Source organism: Humulus lupulus, chromosome X (assembly GCF_963169125.1).
Source record: "Humulus lupulus chromosome X, drHumLupu1.1, whole genome shotgun sequence".
Taxonomy (NCBI): domain Eukaryota; kingdom Viridiplantae; phylum Streptophyta; class Magnoliopsida; order Rosales; family Cannabaceae; genus Humulus; species Humulus lupulus.
The window spans coordinates 52094732-52102213 of NC_084802.1; the positions used below are offsets into that span (position 1 = coordinate 52094732).

The 7482-nt window shown below is 30.8% G+C and overlaps 1 long non-coding RNA gene across 1 annotated transcript; it reads right to left on the reverse strand.

Annotated features, from left to right (window-relative positions):
- Nucleotides 1-565: 565 nt before the first annotated feature.
- Nucleotides 566-3998, reverse strand: LOC133804210 (uncharacterized). The gene is made up of 2 exons (XR_009878358.1): nt 3461-3998; nt 566-806 (listed from the first exon to the last, which is right to left on the reverse strand). It is a non-coding gene; the product is annotated as an uncharacterized LOC133804210 (long non-coding RNA).
- Between the last annotated feature and the right edge of the window lie 3484 nt (nt 3999-7482).

The window sequence follows — 7482 nt, forward strand, 5'->3', positions numbered from 1 at the left end:
CATGTCATGAACGGTCTCCAAACTTTCCTCCAACTCCCCTTCGTTGTTACAAACCAGGACCATCTCCATTCGTTGGAAGTCAAAGTACTCACTACTACAAAAAAGGTTTTTTAGGACTAGCATTGCGAGTCCTAAAAAAGTTTTTAGGACTCGCGTCCCGCGAGTCCTCTATTTGAGAGCCTTAAAAACTAAGGTTTTTAGGACTCACGTTGCGAGTCCTAAAAGAATGTCCGCGAGTCCTAAAAGATCTTGCTGAGTGCCTTTAAGTAAGGTTTTTAGGACTCGCACTGCGAGTCCTAAAAAATGTCCGCGAGTCCTAAAAGATCTTGCTGAGTGCCTTTAAGTAAGGTTTTTAGGACTCGCACTGCGAGTCCTAAAAGAACGTCCACGAGTCCTAAAAGATCTTGCTGAGTGCCTTTAAGTAAGGTTTTTAGGACTCTTTGGGTGACCTTAAAAGTTATATTTTTAATTTTTTAAAAAATTATTTATTGTTATTTTAAATTAAAAATTATGATTTAAATGAAACATTTATATACAAATTAATCTAAAAATTGATAGATTAAAATAACAAAACTTATTAAAATTATAATCGTCTTGACCTTAAAAAATATATAGCTAAATTTACAAAGTAAATAATTAACCATTCAAACAAGAATCATTTACTCTAATAAAAATTACAAATATAATAAAACACTAAATTCATTGTCAAACAACATATATTTCTTCTTCTTGTCCTTGTACTCACCCTCGTCACTGCCTTTCCAAAGTAAGGATTGGCTGCCATGAATGTCTTTCTAAAATCATCCCTGAAACATGAAAAATCACATTATAATACACCGAACATGAAAAATTATAACTAGATTTTTATTGTAGTGTACATAAATAAGTTTATTCACAATTGCTACAATTTTCATTTTGATTTAAAAAATATATCCCTTTAAGTGTCCAAAATGTATTAAAATAAATTTGAAAAGAAAATACTAAAAAAACACCCAAAAAAATTTTGGACCCTATACTGCCATATTAAATACAGAATAAAAAAAAAATATATAGGTAAATAACATACATATATATTTATATAAGATAAAGTATTTATTTATCAAAGAAATGAAAAAACATAGTGTAATTAAGTGATATTTTTATTTCACCCTTTTGAATCCCAAGAATAATACTTCATACCAAAATTATAATAGAAAGAAAGAAATGGTGGAGCACTATATATATGAAGAAAAATCTATGGTTTCCATTCCCAATTATTCTAATAATAGTTGTTTCTTAATATCTAAGTAAACAAAAGAATGCATAACAAGCAAAATACTCAAGATAATCATAATTCCTTTCTCATTACAGCTTATTATGTGGTCTTCATCTAACACATTTATGGGGCAGCACTAAGCAAGAAAAGCACAAAAAATCTAAAAGTGCATCAAATAATGCAGCACAACAAATTTTAATAAAGAATCCAACATGATACATCAAATTGATATTCATGAGAGTAATGCAAATTGATGCAAGTAAGAACAAATAACAATAAAATAAATAAGAGTCACTCAATACCTAAAAGATTACCGTATTTTGTCTTAAGTTCAAGATTAAATAAAAGTGTTGGGCTTGACATGGCAAACCTCTACCGTCATTCACAAATTTAGAGAAAGGATAGATTGAGATATCCAACAATATTTTCACAATGAAATGGAACCATGACAAATTTACTAGCCTATTAGTTATTCAACAACACTCTCTTGTGTAAATTTATCTTCAAACGTAAAAGAAAGACAAATAAAATAGAGATTCCATTTCCATCAGTAAAGATGTCATTCTTTATTGCACAAAGTTTACATGTGCCTCATTGGAAAAACAAACATTGGAAACTTTGAATACATTTTCAGATTTGTTAAGAAGCTTGAAAATGAGCATATAAGGTTGTATATACTAAACAGAACCTCAATAAAATCAAACCAAAAACAATAAATTTGATAAAAAAAGAAGTTAAAAGAAGCTATTCAGTCATATAAGTATAAGACATTATTTATGACATTACAATTTTGTTATGATACATTTCAGGCATGACAGTTAAAGCAATCAGGATGTTGTTTTTGAAACCAAACAATTAGATCCAATAGTACAAAACAAAACTAAAGAAACGAGTTTCTTTTGATACTACATAATAAATTATTTCATGATAAAGTTTTCCCAGTCATAATAAAAAAATATTGCATAAGCAATTAAATAATTGAAAGCCCATACATATTGAAGATCACCAAATCATGTAGATTGGAGAAAAGATAATTTACTTGCATGAATAAAAAACTTGCTTCTAGTTCTATATTGTAATTAGCACGAAACACAAATTGAAGAAGACCTGATACATTGAGGTCAATTATATATTTATATATAATATTTTCTACAAAAGAATTAATTTTTAAATTAATATATATATATATATGTACGTATAAAGCTCATTAGTGCACAAGAGAAAAGCAAAGAAAAGATAGAAAAAGTTAGTTCTCATTAGTGCACAAGAGACTATATAAAGCTCAAGAAACCAAAACGGAAATAACAACCCATCACATGGCTGTTGTAACAAAGTTAGTTAAGCAACCACAAGAGGCTAACTAAAACTCATAGACTCTCTTGAACACATTCTAGATGATACTCATGATCATAAATTTGCTAAAAACAATTTAAATAAAAAATTGGTGTTTACAAAAGAGACAAAGAAAGGCCTTGGGCTTGCATGAGGAAACAATGGATAAAAAAGAAGAGCTTAAGGCTTTGTATAAGTGGAAGACTGGAAGTAGATATTGTTAGGCGCAAAAATATCCGACTTGGCCCAAATATGCTCAAAGGTGTCTCAAACCTTTAGATTTTGGAGCCTAATATTAAGATTATAGGATAAAACTTGGGACTTTCATCAAACATGTGCTATGCAAGAAAATTGTAGAATATCACAAATTGCTATAATGATATAATCACACAACATAATCTAAGCAAAGCACAACATCAATTAACATAAATATACTACATGAAAATTTAACAAAAAAAATAGGTTACAAAAAAAGCATATTACATGAAAATTAAAACATAGTAAAATACACATCTTGCATTGAAAATAGAAGAAAAAGAGAAAAGCCAACATGTCACCATCTATAGAAAATCAGCAACATATCCCCTAATTTACTAGCCTAGCCATTTGTCACATTCAACACCAACATGTCAATCAAATCAAACAACACACAGGTTTTCATCCATATATCACCGCAGCACACAAAATTCTCAGAACCTACTTCACTAAGACATGCAAGTTCTCAATCTTCCGTTATCACCGCAGCACACAGAATTCTCAGAACCTACTTCACTACGGGTGAATATCTAACATATTCAAACTCCGCTAAAGTAATACAATTATCATTCAAGATTGTAAAATATTTAAAATTAAAAAAAATTAAATACAACATACCTCTTGCAATTAGCTACCGATCCAATGCTTCAAGACCAGTCAAAATATTAACCTAAACATTATTATCAACATTATAAAAAATAAAAAAGTTAGATGTATGTTCCATATCATGTTATTACCCTAAGTCATGTTATTTAAAATTCTATAATCAACTTAATTTTTAATTAGACGGTCAAATGTTAAGATTATAGGAAATAACAAAGGAAAAAATGTGATGCAGCAGTCCATGAAAATCCACATGCTAGAAAACTTGCTAAATAGGCCACTAAATCATATTATAAAAATCATATCTACCCATGAAATTGTATACATTTTGTTCTTTGCAATATCAAGCAAATAATAAGATTTCTAACATATATTCTCAAATAAAACTCATTCACTATACACTACTACAATAATAATACTTTTGTGAGAATATTTATTCTAATAACATCATTTCTTTAAGAAATATTTACTAAGAGAAACTATCTATACAACTAGTAAATGAATTTATATCTTTTTATGGTTTTTACGTTTTGGGAAGCTCATGAAATCACTTTCTTGATTGCACATACGAGTAGCTATGAAGAGAAGAAAAAAGGTTTGAACAGGTAACCTTGAAGATGAGCATAATACTTCTTCAATACTGTTAGAACTTAATGTAGTTATAGAGACTAGCTAGGTGAACCAATTATTATCATCATTTTCATTTCTTTACTTGGATGTGAATGAATGTATATAATATTATGGGATTTATTGCGTCTACATTTAAAAAATAATATTTTGAATCTTTCTAATTTGTTTTAATATTAGATTTGGACTTTCCATGTTTGATAATCACAAACAGAGCCATATAATACTATCAAGTCAATTTTAATTAACAATAAACTCCAATTTTATCTAAATTTTTGTTACTAGTCTTTTTGAAGGGAAGTGAGCGAGAGTACAAAGAAAGAAAAAAGTAAGAAGAAACAATTTAAACAATTGAAATGAGGGTATCATTTTCTTTTTGAAATCCTGACTAGGTATAAAAAGAGATGTTTGTATAAACTCAAAATTTTAAAATAAAATAAATCAATATTAAAATTTTTTATGACATATTATCATAAAATTAAAATAGTGATGTAAATTCAGACAGAAAAACCAAGCTTTACGATAGGGACAACGAGAGAAGATGAGATGCCATCTTTAGCTCTTCGAATGCTACCGACAGTTGTGTTTTTGTGTTATCTTTTCTTTCTTTCTTTTTTTTTTCTTACTAATATCAAACATTTGATATTTAATAAAAACATGGTTGAAAAGAAAAGCCTTGCAGAAGAAAGATTCAATCAAAACGAATAATGAAGACCTGATTTTGTTATATAGTAAGGCTCAAAAGTTGTCAAGGTTAAAAGGGTGTCAGTCAAAAATGAAAATAAACCCATTAAAAAAAATTATATAAATAATATCCAATTTTGGTCCAACTCTAACAAGCTTCTGTTACACTAAAACATCAAAAATTAGGAATTTTTTTTCAGAATAAGAATACACTGACAAAACCAAAACAAAAAGAAAGGAAAAGATAAACAAATGTTCAAATCATATGAAGCTTAATATTAATAGGAGATGGTATTAACATAAGTGTCAATTAATACGAATTTACCTTGAAGAGAATGGCAGCACCACCCATGCCTGAGAACTTCACCAGCTCAGGAGCCTTCGCCGTCGCCTTCCCCATCGTCATCGCCAGCAGGAGCCTTCATCGTCCATGGTGGAGGCCAGAACAATCCTCCAAACTCACAGCGGCGACGGAACTTCGGAGAGCCAATCGCGACGGAGGCCGGCGAGTGGGGAGGCGAGCTTCACGGGTTGGGGGTTTCGAGGGCCAAGGAAGCTCGTGGTGGGGTGCGTGTCATTGGGTGGTGGCCAGAGATGGCTCATCTGGTCTAGCCGACTGAAATGCGAGAGAGGAAAAGAAAGAGTGGTATCAACTAGGAAGAAGAAAGAGGAGAGAGAAGGGGATTTTTTAGATTCATTTAGGGATTTAGTATTTTTATCTCCCTTTTCTTATTTAATTAAACAAAATTTTATTTAATGTGAACTATTGCTTTTTTTTTTTTAATATTTTCAACATGGATTTTAAAAAATAAAAACACCAATATTATTAGTGAAATTTTAAAATTATTTTACAATATTTAACCAATCAATAAAATAACTCTTTTTAATTAATTTTATCATAAATATGTTAAATAAATAAAATTTAAGCAAATTATTCATTATATCATAATTAATTTAAATTTTAATATATAAATTATTATAAATAAAAAGTTAATATAATATTAAAAATTTAGAAATAAAAGAAAATCTAAGAGGTGTATATTAAAAAAACAAAATAAACATTTTAGGACACGCATCAGTTTTTAGGACTCGCAACGCGAGTCCTAAAAACATTCTTTTAGGACTCCCAATGCGAGTCCTAAAAAATCCAGGAGGTGTTTGTTTAAAAAAAAAACTCAAACTTTTAGGACACACGTAGTTTTTAGGACTCGCTCCGCGAGCCCTAAAAGAATTTCTTTAAGGACTCGCAAGTCCAGGAGTTATTTTTAGGACTCGCATCTAAGTGAGTGTCCTAAAATAGTGTTTTTGTAGTAGTGTCACAAGCGAGTCCTAAAAAAGTATTAAGGACTCCCAAAGCAAGTCCTTAAAATTATTAAGTAAAACACTTATTTTTTAGCCCAGATTATTTTAGGACTCGCATATTTTTTTAGGACACTCATTACGAGTCCTAAAAGAGTATTAAGGACTCCCAAAGCAAGTCCTTAAAATTATTAAGTAAAACACTTATTTTTATAAGCCAGATTTTTTTAGGACTCGCATATTCTTTTAGGACACTTATTGCGAATCCTAAATTGTGTTTTTTCAGGACTCTCAATGAGTGTCCTAAAAACTCTATAAATATTTTTAAGGACTTGCATTTAGGTGCGTATCCTAAAAAAGTGTCCTATAAAGTGTATTTTGTAGTAGTGACTCAATGAACTCATAGATAGCATACTTGAAGGTGACAAACTCCAAATCCTCCTTAATGGTGTTGTGCCATACCGTGACCCACCAAAGGAAGGCCTCAGGATGCTCTGCTAGTACTTCTCTCAGCACCCAATGTTGTTATGTGGGTCACAGGAGTGCCCCTCTTTTGTTAATGATCCATTGGATGCGTCCACAAACCATTTGCATCTTCTTTAGTACTGTAATTCGCCAGTCTCCATCACTGATGTTAGCTTCTACCTTAGCTATTTCTCAGGTCTCCTTAAATAGTTGTTTCTTGGTGGTTCTAATAATAGGATGCATCTTTTCTACACTGCAGTTACAAAATTAGCTATTTAAAATAAAGAACGAAATAACAATTATAGTAAATACTTACGACATAGTGAGGTGAGATTTTCCAGTCTTTAGCATGTATGCGGAGGGTCCTTGGAAACATGAACATGTTGGTTTTTTATCATGTAATTGGTAGTGCAGCAGAAGCATGGGATAATATTTCAATGCAATAACTAATCACTCTAGGAACCATAACTAGAATGGGATCTTTCTCATGCGCATGAATCTAAATAAAATAGAAACTTACAAATACCTTTTCTAGATGTAGAACACGTATAGATCAAATAACGTCTTAGCCTCCTAACCCACCATCTTCCATACTATGGCTCACACAAAGAGAAGAAGGCATGTGGATTTATATGTTATTTGGTAGGATACACAAGAACACACTTTTGAATCTCAACACATGAGAGAGTGTTCTTCTCACAATTCAGAGAGAACAAAGTTCTAATTTTTCTCTCTTGCCAAATATGACGTGAAATTCATATGATGTCTCTCTTTCTTTTCTTGTTGTTATATTCTATTAATATAACAATAGAAATAAGACCTAGCCATAATTTGATTGAGCCTCTGCATGGACCACAGTCCATTTGGACTGTGGTTGGCGCCAACTATAGGGCTTTGGACCCTGTGGTATTTTATCTCTATAAAATACTATTTGTTGGGCTTTTATCATATTATTTTATGTA